The sequence below is a fragment of the Odontesthes bonariensis genome, chromosome 18, assembly GCF_027942865.1.
Source record: "Odontesthes bonariensis isolate fOdoBon6 chromosome 18, fOdoBon6.hap1, whole genome shotgun sequence".
NCBI classification, from domain to species: domain Eukaryota; kingdom Metazoa; phylum Chordata; class Actinopteri; order Atheriniformes; family Atherinopsidae; genus Odontesthes; species Odontesthes bonariensis.
This window is the reverse complement of record NC_134523.1, coordinates 2,882,317-2,899,559: the sequence shown is the minus strand read 5'-3', so window position 1 is coordinate 2,899,559 and position 17,243 is coordinate 2,882,317.

The window sequence follows — 17,243 nt, the reverse complement described above, 5'->3', positions numbered from 1 at the left end:
CAGATAGCATTTTCTGGCCCAAGAACAAATCCATATTTCAATGTTTTTCCTAATCAGTTCGAGCATTTTAAAGAGCCACAGACCTTCATGTACAAGACATGCGCTAAATGTTATTGTTATTATACTCTTCAAGCCTTGAATTTGCCAATAAGTTCTCAAATCTAATTGCAACGAAAGCTGTGCACACAAGTGTGTGAAACATTCATGTCTGTTATTCTCAGTGGCTCGTCTTGTTTGGTGGCGAAGAGAGTGGCACAAAATAGGCCACAATGTCATCTTCCATAAGAGTGGGCTAATGGGTGGAAATGACTGCCTCCATGTGTCCGCAACAGCAAATGAGAGGAGTGAGCACCTTCAGCGCACGAAAGTGGAGGAAAGCATGAAATTACAACCTGTGTATGTCTGTGCAGTGTGAGTGAGAGAAAGAGAGAGATGATAAAAAAAAGGAAGAATGATGGGGGATGGACTGAGCCAGTCACAGAGCAGGAAGTGAAGACAGAAAAAGAGAAACAGTGCTGGTGGAAAAGTGACAGTGTGTGGGCCACTGAAAATGAATGCATCACATGTTATATGTTAAGAGTCTAAATTCACTACAGCACTCACAAAATCCAGAAGAGATTTGGAGGAAGCATAAAGTCGTCCTATACAATTAATGGGGACAGTCACTCTACAGCTCTTCAGCAATCTCTCCCTCCCCACCCCCTTTCTGCATGTTCTCTGCCTGAGCTCTCCTAGCAGCAGCAGCAGCCCTCATGCTCCCTTCAAGCGCTGCGGACATTTTCTAAATCACAGAGTCAGAGTTGAACGACTGTGAAATCAAGCAACTAAATGTGAAAAAAACATGCAATGCCTCAGCACATTTCATATACACAGGGAACTCAGGCACAATGCAATTCCCAGCAACAACACAAAGAGTAAATAAAATACGACATAAGGTCAAAGAAAACAGTAGAATTTAAGAAATGTAAAGCACAGACACGGATTATTATGGACTTTATTCAAACAGAACGCAAGACATTCAATACGTGAACAAAGAAAATGCTGTATCTTATAGATGGACATGGCCAACATGATATCACATGCTTGTTTGCAGATCACCTTTTTGAAGCCTTGAGTTTCTAATTTTTGCTATATTGGGTATAAGTACATTACATTACGGTCATTTTGCACACGCTTTTATCCAAAGCGACTTACAGGAAGTGCGTTCCACATCGGTAGGCAAAAGAACTTCAGGTCACAAGAAATCATAAGTGCATTTCCTTCCAAAAGCAAACAGCAAAGAGCAAAACTAGTGCTAGAGTGAGTGCGATAAGTCAGATAAGTCAGGTACCGAGACACATGGGAAGACAATTTAGAAAACAAATAAATAAAACAAATAAGTAAAACTAATACAATATGATATCGATTCAATTTAAATAGGTGAGTAAAGTGTTGTTTTTCTTTGTAGCCCTCTTCACAATGTGGTGCAAAAAAATGTTAAATTTCAGCTGTTTCTCTTTTGAGGTTATTCATACACACCAATCAAGCGAAGGCGGCTCAGCATCATATCAGTGTGTGCTAAAACGCCGCATGTTGACGGCGCAGAATCACCTCTGAGTGGCAACACTTTCCTTTATAAGGGCAATGTGTTCATGTGCACCTCCAGTTCAGTGTCTGGAGGTGGCCAAGTTGGTCTTTTTGGAGCCAGAAGTTACCATATTTGGACCAGAGGGTGGAGCAGATGTGCTCGAGAGACCTGATAGGATAAAATTACATATTTTTGAAGCTTGCTATCTATTTACAGTCGGAATTATTTTCATAATTGCCTCTCCGACACTGATGAGAATAGCTGATTCAAACCAATAACACTATTGACCTGTGGTGACAGTTTATTGACTTACTATTAAAATAGGTAAATCTATACATTTTGAATAGGAGTCTACTTGGGCTATTGTGGCCACCAGCAGCAATGCACTTTAAGGTACTACCTCAGTTGATACATATGAGATATTAAATTACCTCCATAACCTTTTATAAAAAAAATAAAATAAAAAGTAAATAAAACATATAGCATTTACAAAATGTAAAGATCTGTAAAAATGTCCATCCAACTGCACAACATGGTACAGAATAGACAGCAGCTACATAGTTATTCAATTGGTTTAATTATCATGTAATAGGTTAACTGGAAAAAGCCCAATACTAACAATCTGAAAGAATTGTTCAGTCAGACATACTTCTGTAAATAAACCGATTCCTCTCTCATGTATACTGGAACACAGAGAGTAGACTAATTAAATGGCCTAGCTGAGTTATTATTGTAACTCTATTTAATTGCATATGGAAATGTATTGAGCAGCTTAATTCCTGAGAATGATGACTACATCCATATTTTAAACACAGTTTATTGGATTTACTCGCTTTTGGAGCCAGCCCCAAGTCACCATTTGGGGAACTGCAGGCTTTGGCACTGTCACAGTCTCTGCGTTTCACAGCAGTAGCAACACATGTGTTCATTGTTGATAAATTAACAGCTTTTTAATCCAATTTAATACAAACTAGAGCAGAGATCTTCAACAGGGGGTCCGCGGAGGTACTGCAGGGGGGGTCGCGAAATCTTTGGTTGATTAGACGATTTTAAATTTTTTTTTCAAACAGTTTTTTCTCACAAATTGTGTGCAAACGTGTGCCATCCGCAGATGGTTTGAGGATTCATTGTCCCATCTACATGCATGTTTAAAGTTCAAAACTGTGGATTATTTGAACAGCTCAGTGTTGAATGTACAATAACAGAGTAGCTATGTTTACACACGGCAGTAGGCCCCGTTAAATATAAAACACAATCGAATGCCATATAGGGGGGTCCCTGCTCCAACTCTCCATCAGTTTGGGGGTCCCTGGCCTGAAAAACGTTGAAGACCCCTGAACTAGAGGAAAAAATATTGCATTGGGATTTTTTTCTACTGTTTGATATGAAAGTATAGTTTTCTATTTTTGCATTTAAACAACTTACAGTGCTTGTGAGCTCGTTTTTTTTTTCTTAATCTCAATGTAAACATGTCTATAAATACTTAAAATGTAGAAGAACTAAAGTGCACAGATGCACTTCTGTTTTCGACTAGAAAGCAACTCAATGCTGCAACACTGGGCATTCACGAGCCTCTGAAGGAGCACGTGAAGGCAGCATCGCTGCTTGCAAAAGCAGCAGAACTTTGCTATGTGAATGTGGGGGATGGGAAGCAGCAGCGCTCTGCTCTGCTCTGCTCTGCTCAGTCCTTTCTCTCCACATTGCAGGGCTTTCTGGCCATATTGCTCACTCTGTCTGTGAAAAACGTATCTTCTTCTTTTTTTTTCCTTTCAAAGTTTCATGAATAAACAAGGAAATATACTGACATGTACTTTAAAGCTGCAAACACAGCTTGTGTGTGTTTAGTAAAGGAGAGAATGCAGGGTGGAGGGGGTCAGTTCAGCTGCTATCTGCTTATATAGGCTAAGGGCGGAGTGTGTGTGTGTGTGTGTGTGTGTGTGTTAGCAGAAAGCACAGAGGCTATAAGAGAGGAGGGGGTAGGGAGCTTCTTTTTCTTTTTAGCATAAACTTGCTGTTTATTATCAGGGGGTGAGGTCTATTTTCCTCCCTCTTTCATATATTCAAAAAGAGCACCACAGTCTGCTTTCTATGCTCTGTTTCCTCAGTCTTATTTTAGAAAATGCTTCAAAACGAGCTGTGTTTTCAGCGTTCACCTTGAAAATTATTTCGCTGTTTTTTTTCAGCCATTTGTGTGGCTTTGTGTAGCAAAGTGACTTAAAAGCCTTAAGTTCATGTGCTATGTTAAACCTCTGTGGAAGAGCAAAAGTGTGATGCTGAAGACCTCCTGCGCAGCCAAGAGTGCCATGCATTTATTTATGCAGTTCTTGTTTTTACAAGGATAACATTTTCTTTGAAATGCCGCGCTACTTGTCCTGACAGGCTCAACAGCAGCCATGTGAACCTCCTGAAGACCAAATGAACAGCAACGACAGTATTCTTGAAATGGATATAAGTTGGAAAGCAGATTCTGTTAAATACTGACACTGAATCAGAAAGCCCAGCAGTTTACAGCTGATGTTGCCGGGATAATTATAAGTTACTACATTTATTTTCTGTCAGGCTCATGTAGGCAAACATTCACACTTCCCACATGATCTCATAGTATTTAGCCTTGTATCTGTGTTTGTTCTGATTCATTATCATTCAAAGACGGCAACAAATCTGATGTACAGACTGTTACAGAGAAGCTGTCTTGACTCTGTCACATTTGACTCTTTGCTGTGACCGTTGATGGTGCGTTTTTGAGGGTGAGGTGGAGGGGATGGGGGAGTCATGTAAACCCCCTCTCCATCTGTCCCAGGATGATGATTTAAGAGTGTTTACTTGTGCCTCGCCACCGCCTCCCTGTGAGGATGACCATGATGCATCACCTTCGGCCCAGTGCAGCGGTTTCCCTGGCCATCTCCCAGGCAGCAGCTTGGACTTTATCCAGTTGTCTTTTTCTTCTGGAGTCATTTCTAAAATTGCTATTGGGGGTTGATTAGAAGAAGAGGAAAGAAAGTAACAATGGAAGCCCTAGGTGAAAATATTTGGTGAGTGAGAGTCCATTATTCATGTCTTCAGATCTAGTTATAAAGATAAAAATGAGAGCCATGAATAACAAAAATGTTCTTTTTGTGCTTGTTTTACTTGGTCAGAGGCTGCCCGAGCGCTTTGGGTGACGTTGGGTCGGTAGACTGGGCTCCGACGGTCAACCTCGGTTACCAAAAAAACGTCCAAATCCGAGTCGTATCTGAGGCAGATGGACCAGAGGTCCGAACCGAACCAGCCAGCTGACAACCCACAATCAGAGAGCGTCAGTCATCAAGGTAATTTATTGTACTAAGATGTGTCACCAGCATTATTATTATTAAATATTATGAATGTGATTGTCAGAAAATCCATGCAAAACCTCGAATTAGGTTTTCAAAATGAACCCTAATAGCCTTCCTCCTCCCCGACAGACAGGCCACGTGTTAACGTTAAGGGTTAGCATGCGGCCTGGCTGTCAGGGATGCACATAATATGGGTTAGCAGAGTTAGATAGTGTATAATAATAACCTAACAATAATGCAGGGTGTACATAAAGTCTCTTTACAATTTAACAAATGAAAAGACAAACTGTGGAAATTATTACAAAATGAGTAGATACTGAAGTTTTTTGTCTCATTTAATACACCTCTATATAGCATTTGGCTCGAGTGCCTGCCAGAGTTGCAACGTGCAATCTATATCAGCACACAGTACAATGTAGCCTAATTATATAATATTCTTCTTACGCACTTCTTTGTTTTCTAAATTGTCTTCCCATCTGTCTCGGTACCTAACTTACCGCACTTACTCTAGCACTAGTTACGCTCTTAGCTGTTTGGTTTTGGAAGGAAATGCACTGATGATTTGTTGTGAGCTGAAGTTCTTTTGCCTACCGATGTGGAACACACTGATTGTAAGTCGCTTTGGATAAAAGCGTCTGCAGAATGACAGTAATGTGATGTAATGTAATGTAAGCCTTTGGTATTTTTTAAATGTGGCAACTTTGTTCAGTTAATCTCATCTTGGGCCAATAATAGTGTCACTCTTGCATGCTTTTTTTTCTTTTATTTTGAATCCTTAGGATGCCGTCTGGGAATGAAGCCACACAATCACCGGGACAACCCAATAATGTTGCGTGGAATTTCCTAACAAGAGCGCAGTTGAATTCAGACACACATGCACGGTACACACCCACGTGTGCAATAGCCAAACACGACCCATACCTGACAATACTGTACACAGTGAAGACTTATGACTGTCAAGAGTGTGTCATTAAGCCGCACTTGCGCCAGACATGAGTGTCAAATCCACACTGAATCAGTCCTGGTCACACAAAATCAAAACCGTTGGGTCCCGTCCAGATGGTTGCCAGGCAGCAGTTCAACGCATAGTCTGGAGTGTGTAGAGGAAGGAAGTGCCACTTTGTGAAGTGCAATTGGCGTCCGGCTAGTTCCCAGACCCTTTGTGCACGTGTGTGGAACCTGCTGTTTAAACGCACACCTGACACACACGCACACACCGCTTTGTAAACAGTGCAGGAGTCAGGAATGTCTAATGGAAGCCCTTCAGGGTTTCCTGAGGGTTTCCTTAATATATGCAGGCAATCACTTATATATTGGCTTTAAAAACACAGTCAGGGCCACAAAATATGTTTAAGCCACACATGCAGCTGTGATAGATGAGGCAGATAAGAGGATGTTAAAAATCACTTGGGATATTATCCCACAGCCTCCCTAAGGTTTTATTTCAGATTAATCTTTCAAAGAATTTTTTTTTCACCTAATTTAATCAAATGGTGTCAAACTTTTCACCATCAGCCCTAACTCACCCTGAACTCACCCAGCACTTCCCTGTTCCTCTCTCTTTGCATTAGTCTCTCAATGGTAATGGAATCCTCTATGTTCCCTCGTGTGAAACCAGACCACCAGCCCTTGATATACAGCCAGATCTCACGTCATAGAATACTATGTGTTTGTTTTGATGAAGATGAAATCTGCACGGCTTTCAAAGTAATCTTTTTCAGGAAGACATCTGGTTTGCGTGTCCAGCACGTTTTGCATGTTTAGCTGAGGGGACGCGACTCAGCATCCAGCAGTCCAGGAAAAGGATATTTTGATGTGATATGTTGTTATAGAGTCAGTTTTAATGCAAGCCATGATATTTTCCTAGCCTTTACCACCTTGTTTTAAATACCTAACCTTAAACATCTCGTTTTTTGATATATATATAACCTCAAGCAGGTACTTTGTGGTACTTTATGTGTAAAATAGCAACACAATAGCTAGTGAAAGTACAAGGAAACAGCAACTAAGTGCAAAAAGAACGGTTCAAAATGAATTGGACTCGATCTTGTATGGTGAGTGGTACCATCCTCCAACCTCCTGCCACCTACACATGTTATCTTTTTAATCTATCAAATGTGATGAAACAGTCAACAGTGGGTAATTTGGAATTTGCTGTGACACTGTTACCCGAGGGGATTATTTTCATGTTGAGTAGCACAACCCCCCCCACCCAAGAATCGTGTCTGTGAATATGAATTAATAGATTCGAAGCTGATAAGGACATATTCAGGTTACAGTTCAGCACTTTTATCCACCTTCTTTGATTCTTGCATGATAACTTAGTCTGGTCTGGTTGGGGTTTTAAAAAAAAAAAGAACCACAAATTCATTAAAGTCCACAAAGGTACCAGAGCTGAATTCAAAACACGCAGCTTGTTTTTGCCACATGCTTCAAGAGAAATGAAGCAAATACCTGTGGCCACAACAAAGACAAGCAAGGTTAAGAGCACTCAAAATTATGTTGTCCACCCTGCAAGGACAGATAAGAGCTTGCTTTATTTTCCACAAGGATGAAAAGAAAACATGGGGAATCATCTCTGTAGTCAGAAAACTTTACACTATAAACCAACTGGGAACTGTTCCATCATTTAAGTATAAAAATACTTCCATTCCTAAAGAGCTGTCAGCTAGATCTGATAGGGAGAAAAGAAAGGTCATGCTGTTATTGGGAAAGACATGACCAGAACTCTTTGAGAAAAAAAAACAATCTTTCTTTTAGTATTTAAATATTAGGATATACACAGTTCATGTGTCAAGTTGAACCAGCAAAAGACGGACTTTCCTTGCCAAACAGGAGGTGCTGGAGGCTTTGTAACACTATTTTTCAAGGCTAGTTATTTATTTATTTATTGTAGATGGCTAGCTAAAAGCTAAGATGCTTTGAAGCAAACAATAACATGATGATTAGTGAAATGTTCCATTCCCCTTCAATAAATATTAGGACAGAAAAATATGAGCTAGCTGGCTCACACGTTTATCATTTAGTAACTTATTTACATGAAAATAACACATTACTATACTAACATGTTATTTGAGACATAATTTCTTTGCAAAACAATTGTTGCTTTAGAAACTTGTTAACATACTGAGTATTTTCCAAGTCAAACTAGTGTAGCTACATGGATAGCTATAAGCTAATATGCTTGTGAGCCAACATAAGATCATCAGAGGACGTTGAATAAAACTGGAGTTACTGTAGTTTCCTCCATTATGAATTCTCCTTGTTCCAGTTCTTCCAAATTTCTTCAGTATCAAGAAGGTGTGCTGTTTTTTAAAACAATGTTCCACTTGATTTGCAAGAGTTAGTTAAGAAATTAAATTAAAAATTGCCCCAAAAGGAAATTATATCATCATGAAGCTTTGATTAAGATATTATGGAAATATGCAAAAGATATAATATAGCTACATTACAAAATTATTGGATGTATTGTTTCCAGCTCGCTACATTTCAAAGAGTTTTGTATTTTCCTTTTACTTCATACAACATTCAACAAAAATGTCAATTATTCAACTCTGTCTTTGCCAATTGCGACGTTTAGATCAGTCTTTGATCATTTCAAAGTATTGCATTGGAAAACATTGATGGGTGAAGTTTAAATCTACAAAAAACTAAATTGTTTTAACGCCTTTTTTATATAGAGTTGCTCACTTAGACAGGATATATATAGTGCATTCCTGATAGACATTCTTATGATCATAATAAACTTAACTTGAACCAAATAGGTATGTTGAAATCAGAGACTCAGTGGCGGTAAGTGTGCAATAGGTGGTGGCAGTGAGGAGATTTGGGTTTGTTTGAGGTAAAATAGCAAACTGTAATTCAGACATGATGAACAGTAGAGTGGGCTGGCAGAGAAATGGCTGAAATTGATATGTTCAAGATGGAATGATTAAGTTACTTTGATACTGAACAGCCCATGAGCATATATCAATATGAACTATGGCAGGCCGAGAAGATGAATTGAACACAAATGAAATGTGGGTGGGGGTGCAGGCTGCTGTACTTATCCAGCACTGAAAATAGAGTCTCGAAACCACAGGAGCATTTTATGGAGAAACTATTTTCAATGTATAATATCAGTGTGTTGATATTAGGCAGCTGTGTTGAAAAATGGCGGTTGTAATTCACTCCCTTGGCCCCTGAGATACTCATGAGACCAATCCTCTCATGTACTGAAATTGGATGTATTTCAGTTGTTACCAGCTAGATCCTTTCCTTGTCCCACTTTTTCAATTGTTTACAGATGCGCCTTTTGTCGCCACTGAACTCTTCCCTCTTATGAGGGCGGGTGTTCGGGATTTTCAACCACGATTGCCTTAAATTTCAAACGGCACGGAGAAGGTAAGGCTGGAAAAAAAATGATGGGAACGCATTAGCATAGCAGTTTGATGTGAGAGAGGTGCAACGCGTGAATGATGAAACAGCAAGAAAGTCCTGATTTAAACACAAATTTGCCAGATAAAACAGACTGTCTGCAAGGAGACGTACAGTAGTGTGAAAAAGTCTTGAGCCACGCCTCATGTCTATTTGGGAATAGTTCCACAGGCTTTCTGATGGGCTTTCAAAGTTGTGACGTCAATGTTTGCTGGTGTTTCACTCATCCTCATCCTCAGTCCAGTCCATGTACCTGACCATTTTCAGAGGAACGTGTTATTCTTCTGTTTGTTAAGCAACTTAACACTGACCCGTGAATCATTCAAGCATAACGAAAGCACCAAACTCAGCAAAGAACCCATTTTAAATGGTATCTTTCAGCACTTTGTTAATAGCAGCCTGTCACAAACACATTTGATTTGTTTCACTTTCTTTAGTTGCATCTTTGAAAAATACTATATGACGCAAAATGGAGCTGAGATTGGCATATAGTGTGTGGGTGTGTCCTTGAAAAGATATGAGGAAGGACAAAAGAAGAAGTGAGAGGCCATAAAAAGAATAAGAAAAACTAGAAAGCTGCAAGCAGCTGTATGCGGGACCGAGTGTGCGCACGTTGGATATGCGCACGTTGGATATGCGCACGTTGGATATGCGCACGTTGGATGTGCGCTGGAAGCCGTAGTCACGCAGCTCTGCCCACACGCACGATGCCCTCTGCGTACGTACGAGCACATAATAACCCCGATGCGGAGGGGTTTTTGAAAATTTCTAGGGGGCGCCACTGAGCCATTTTGCTCCGCCCACACACGATACTCTTTACATACGGACGAGGTCGACAGACTTGCGATGATGATAAGGCTTTCAAATCACAAACGCCATCACACGATGTTCACCGCCTGGCCACGCCCACACCGTTCAGAGTTTGGAAAAGTTTCTCAAAACTTTTATTCCTCCCTAGCTTAAGAGTAACCTGGCCAAGTTTGGAGCTGTTACCATGAAATCTGTAGGAGGAGTTAGATCAAATGCGAGTTGTTAAAAAAAAAAGACGTTTCCAGCAGGTGGCGCTGTAGGTGTATATCACTATTTTATATGTGTGCATTCAAGCTGGGTCCAGCTATCACCGTATGAAGTTTGGGACAGATTGGATAATGTATGTGGAAGTTATAAGCGACTTAATTTTTATGGCGAGTCATAAATTTGAGTCGTCGCCAAGGCCACGCCCTTTGAGGTTTGAAAAAGTTTCTCCATGAATCCCCCCCCCCCCCCCCCCCCATGTCTTACGAGTAACCTGGGCAAGTTTGAAGTCTGTAGCATTAAATCTGTAGGAGGAGTTTGATCAAATGCGAGGTGTGAAATCGGGCAAAAATGGCACGAAAACTCACTTTCCACCCAAAATGGCGGCCTTCCTGTGAACGTGGGACCATGGCGACCTGAGACTTTTTTGTGCGTCTGGGCATGATGAATGAGTGTACCAAATTTAGTCGTCCCACGCGAAACTAATCCTATTGCGGGGAACATTTTTAAGCATCGTAGGGGGCGCTACAGAGTCAATGAGCGACTCCCAAAAATATAAAGTTTAGATTCTTTCATGTTGTCGACTAGCAGGTGGCGCTCGCAAAATTTCCTGAGTTTTCGCATACCTTTTGCAAAGAATAAGAAGATTAAGATGAAGAATGACTAGAAAGCTGCAAGCAGCAGTGAGCGGGACCGAGGTGTGCGTACGTTGGATGTGCGCACGTTGGGGCATGCGCTGGACGCCGTAGTAGCGCAGCTCTGCCCACACGCACGATATCCTCTGCATATGTACGAGCACATAAAAACCCCAATGCGGAGGGGTTTTTGAAAATTTCTAGGGGGCGCCACTGAGCCATTTTGCTCCGCCCACACACGATACCCTTTACATACGTACGAGGTCAACAGGGTGGACGTGTGTGCCAAGTTTCATGACCTTGCGATGATGATAAGGCTTTCAAATCACAAATGCAATCACACGATGTTCACCGCCTGGCCACGCCCACATTGTTTAGAGTTTGGAAAAGTTTCTCCATGAATTTTTGCCCCCATGTCTTAAGAGTAACCTGGCTAAGTTTGAAGTCTGTAGCATTAAATATGTAGGATGAGTTTTATAAAATGTGAGGTGTGGAAAAAAAAGACGTTTCCTACCACCAGCAGGTGGCGCTGTAGGTAGATGTCACTATTTTATATGTGTGCATTCAAGCTGGGTCCAGCATTCATCGTATAAAGTTTGGGACAGATTGGATAATGTATGTGGGAGTTATAGGCGACTTAATTTTTTATGGCGAGTCATAAATTTGAGGCGTCGCCACGGCCACGCCCTTTGAGGTTTGAAAAAGTTGGCCAATGATTTTTTCCCCCCATGTCTTAAGAGTAACCTGGCCAAGTTTGAAGTTTGTAGCATTAAATCTGTAGGAGGAGTTCGATCAAATGCGAGGTGTGGGAAAAAAAAGACGTTTCCAACCACCAGCAGGTGGCGCTATAGGTGGATGTCACTATTTTATATGTACGCGTTCAGGCTGGGTCCAGCTATCACCGTATGAAGTTTGGGACAGATTGGATAATGAGTGTGGAAGTTATAAGCGACTTAATTTTTCATGGCGAGTGATGGCGAGTCATCAAACTTTGAGGCGTCGCCACGGCCAGGCCCTTTAAGTTTTGAAAAAGTTGGCAATGAATTTCCCCCCTCCATGTCTTCAGAGTAACCTGGCCAAGTTTGAAGTCTGTAGCATTAAATCTGTAGGACGAGTTTGATCTTATGCAAGGTGTGGAATTGGTCAAAAATGGCACGAAAACGCACTTTCCATCCAAAATGGCCGCCTTCCTGTGGACGTGGGACCATGGCGACCTGAGACTTTTTTGTGCGTCTGGGCATGATGAATGAGTGTACCAAATTTCGTCGTCCCACGCGAAACTAATCCTATTGTGGGGACCATTTTTAAGCATTGTAGGAGGCGCTACAGAGTCAATGAGCGACTCCTAAAAATATAAAGTTTAGATTCTTTCATGTCGTCGACTGGCAGGTGGCGCTCGCAAAATTTCAAGAGTTTTCGAGCACCTCTTGCAAAGAATAAAAATATTAAGATGAAGAATAATAAACCTTACAGATACAATAGGGTCCTTGCAGTTTCACTGCTCGGTCCCTAAAAATCCAGCACCATATTTGACACAGGGACCTGAGAGATGCATCTGGACCTTCAGTTGATCCATCTACTGCTCACTGAAGCCTTTTAGAGATGGTCAGCCATGGAAGGGTGGCTGTTACCAAGGAAAGTAAAACAGGGAGAAAAGGCTGAGCTGGGCCAAAGGACACAAGAAGTGGGCTGAAAATCAGCAGCAGCAGCTCTGATGGAGGGATGAATCCTCCCCAGAGCCCGGAGCTCAACATTACTGAAGCAGTGTGGGATCATGTTGGCAGAGAACGGAACAAAAGGCAGCCCACATCCAAAGAAGAGCTTTGGGATGTCCTTCAAGAAGCCTGGAGAACTATTCCTGAAGACGAGATGTAGAAATGACAGAAAGCTTGTTTAAGAGGGTTCAGGCTGTGTTGAAGAATAAAGGTGCTCATAAATACCTTGGTGTTCATGTGGACAACAGACTGGACTGGAGACACAACAGTGAAGCCATCTACAAGAAAGGACAGAGCAGACTGTACTTCTTGAGGAAGCTAAGGTCCTTCAAGGTTTGCAACAAGATGTTGCAGATCTTCTACAAGTCTGTTGTTGAGAGCGTCATTTCCTCTTGCGTCATCTGTTGGGGCAGCAGCATCAGAACCAGGGACCTAAAAAGACTCAACAACCTGATAAGGAAGGCTGGTTCTGTTCTGGGGACGACTGTGGAACCTCTGGAGACAATAATGCAAAGAAGGATTTTGCATAAAATCAAGAGAATTATGGACAACCCTGAACATCCTCTCCATGAGACTGTTATCGGAAAACAGAGTCTCTTCAGTCAAAGGCTTCTTCAGTTTGGATGCAAAACGGACCGCTACAGGAAATCTTTCCTGCCCACAGCCATCAGCATCTATAATAACTCCTTGATTTAATTTTTGAATTGAATTTTGAATTTGAATACTAAATATTGACTTTCAAACTCATTGGCAATGTATAAACTCTGTTTTTGCCTTATATAATATATTAATTTTATGTAGTATATTATATATTTATGTTTGTACATGCTTGGATAAATTGCCGCGCCTGTTTCCTATTTTCCCGTGTAAAAATAAAGAAATGAGGGGTGGCACAAGACTGTAGTGCAATATTTTAAGTTTCAACAATTTTTATTGATTTTCCACAATGAATAATCGAACAGACACACAGACAGCCATAACAATAATGAAATAAAATAAGTAATAGATAAGTACATTCAGATATCTTAAGAAATATACATATACAGTATATATTTAAAAAGGGTAAATAAAATAAATAAATGTGTAATAACAATAGTAGTAATAATAATGATAATAAGGGTAAAATAGAATAAAGTAAGATTAATAAAAAAAAAAAAGAATAAGTAAATAAATAAAAAAGTAAATAATAATAATAATAGTAGTACAATATGTTATACATTGGCTGGGTAAAATGGAACATGCCCCCATGTGTGGTGGCACACTTCAGGTATGACCTTTGGCATCCATGCTGGGACAGTCAGTGGGGGGGGGGGGGGTGAAGGGGACCCAGCACCACCCACCAGTCAACTGTGAAAACAGAACTTTATCTTGACTCGGCAGGGAGGCTGCTGGATAGGAGACCACAAGGCTTTTAAAGGTTTTGAGGGACGCCATTCTTTGTGGCTGATCATTATCCTGCTGAGAAAGGCTGAGGACCGTGGGTGTCAGTGGCTGGGGGTCAGATCTCAAATCTTTGCATTGAAATGCTGATGAGACGGAGGACATTCAGCTGTAATTGCTCTTTTGCGGTAATTTTGGGAGACACACCTCCGAGCTGAGTGCCAAGGAAAAACAAACGCTGAACTCCGATGTGTTGCAGCTGCTACCTTTTTCTCCTCGTGTGGTGGGGGAGGATGATACTGAAATGAGGAGACCAAATATACTGTAATGTGTGACAATAAAGCAAAATGAGGCTAAGCATACGACTTTCCAGTTTTTCTCCGTCTGTTGCCAGTGGAGTTGATAAAACATAATCCGTGGTTTCCTCTGAATGCGATATGAGAGCTTACAATTTGGAACGCATCATTTGGATCATTTAGGATTTGGATCAGGTTCACATTTGAAGAGGGTGTTTAAACCAGAACCTTAAGAGACACTGCTAGGCACAGCTCATGCCAAATAGGGCATTTATAAAAGGCTGGCAAAGGCCCTACAGAGTGAAGGCTGGCAGAGGCATGATGCCCACATCATAGTGCCAACTAAGGGTTTTGTTTGGCATGTGTCTCTGTAGTATGGCTTGTCTCCTCCAGACAACTGGCCCCAACACAACTTTGCATTAGGTTGCAGAGGCTTTACAAACTGAAAGTGATTAATTAAAAAGCTCTCTGTCCCGGCGTGAGATGACGCGCAAGAAATAAACTGCAGTAAAGGTGCCTTCTTTAGCCTCCGCTGACTGTCTGGGTTGGTTTTAAACAATAAAAATCCATGAGTAGAAACTACTTTTATGGCAACATATCATCAGTGAATGAAAGAAGAAAACGATATATTGGTTATTGACTTTTTACAGATAAACGTGCAAGTAAATTGAAAACAGATACACAATATGGCCTCAAAAGTAAACTCAGTGTGAAAGTGTCATTTCCATGAACTTTCTCACTTAAACATTTGGCTGGAGGCCTGTCCGACACACTTTGATATCCCTTGCTCTGATAGCAGTAGGCGCCACAGACGCAATCCTCACTGAGACTGTTACAATAAAAAGAGCTCCAGGAAGATCGTCAGGGACAGCAGTGATGTTTGATTTCAGGCACAGTGGAGAGCAATTTCTGAACCGTAAATGTACAAATCCAAGAAAGTAGGAAGAGAAGGTCAAAAGAACATAGCCGAAATCGTTTACTGTGCTTCCTTTTAACGTTCCAGAAAGGCTTACTTTAAAAGGAAATCTTTTTAAAAAAAGGGAGGAGGTGCAGGAAAACAATGCATTTTAAAGGAGGCTCTTCCCCCAGCGTGCCTTTATCTGTCACTCAAAAGCCAGCAACGTAAACACGTATTATGGGGGAAGACAGAGGGGTTTCCATAGCCACAGTTTTAAATGGCACTGCTGTGCTCAACACAAACCCCCTCGTCCCCCTCCCCCTGTTTTTTTCCTTCTTTTTTCCCATCAGTGTTTATTTATTTGCTGTTGAGCTGAAAGAATTCAGGTTGTGCAGAACCGACTCGGTTTCTGCGCGCTGTTTCCTCTGAAAAAGAAAGAAGGGAGAGACAGAAGAGAGCCGTACACATACAAGGCGTTATGCAGAAACACAGATTTAATGTAAGGCTTGGTTCTCCGTTATGAGCCGGGGAGAGAGGAAAAAGCTGGTCTGGACCAACAGGAAGAGGGAGACGCAGAGCTGGTGGAGGTGAGGTCTCACGCAGCGGACCAAGGTGTGAGTCTGTGGATGCAGGAGTTCTTGGTGAGGCTTTGGAGAACGCTCCGCTTCAGTCGATGGAGCTCGGCCGACAAGGGCCATCTCTTTGGGAGCAACTTGTTGGAGGCAGGTCCTGCCCCCTCTTTGGGTAAACAGTGCAATAATACACTGAATTAGCATCATGGACCCAGGGGAAATCAGGTCTCTCAACAATAAATTTGCAGCCCCCACCCAATACCCCTGATTTTTTTATGGTTTCAAGCTCAATAACGCAGTTATTATTAAATCAGGTTTACTGGAATCATGTGCATGCAATACTCTTGGTTACACAGCTACCCAGCTGCCGTATTTATTCCCTTTTAGGTGAATTCATTACATTGCTTGATGTTTCATAAGCACATATTGATTATGGCTGTAGGCTAGAAATTCATGCACAGCCTATGGGTTTTTGAATATCTGCAGAAGAATTGTATTACAGCTTTTAATCCATGTAAAAATAACATTAGGTTATGATGCTGGTTGTTCAATGTGTCATCACTGGATGTTCAGTTCAGCGGCCTCCCATGCAGCTCAGGCTCTCCCTTGGAGGTCTTTGCTTTGGCAAAACACCAAACATGAAGCATGTAAGCAAGAAACACTGTTCATCAACACAATGCCCGGAGTGAAAAGGGGATACGAATCGTGCAGAGCCACATTAAAGCGCTCTGCAAACCCTCTGATTCTGTTTCTCCTGTCATCTCTGCTGGAGACCAGGTAGGAGCCCCTTAACTGTGGCTTCTCACCCGCCGCTTAATCTCGCCCACAATCACATTCAGTGACAGGCGCACAAAGCCATCCGGCGAGCCCAACAAGGCTCTGCTATTATGTAACCACTGACAGCTGGGCCTTTCAAAGGAGGGGTGAACCCCCATCCGAGTGGCAGCACTTTGTGTCAACCAGACGTGACAGTCGAGAAAGGGCCTGGGTAGTGGGAAAGGTATTATCAGGCCAGGCAGGGGCATACGGCAAAATCTAACGCACAGCGATGGAGTTCAAATCAAAACAACACCGCAGACCTGACTCCAACATATTCTGCAGATCCTTTATCAAATGTCATGTAAGTTGCTGCATCTGTGTGTCACTTGATAAGAAGTGGCCCGACCATCAGCAGACTGTGATATCAGTGTTATGAGGAAAACATCCACGAAGGTGTGTGTTTGTTGAGTGGAGCTTCATGGGATCTTTGTCTGTGGCGAAGACTGTTCGGTGAACAAAAATGCACCAAAATGGAGATTCACACTTCTTAAATAAATTTAAAAAAGCGTGGGAGCAAGCACATGTGCACTGATTTGAAGTCCAAACGAAGTGATATGTCCCTGTTGTTTCTCTTGATATGTCTTTTCTTTGAAACGGTGGCACATGAGGCCCCCAAA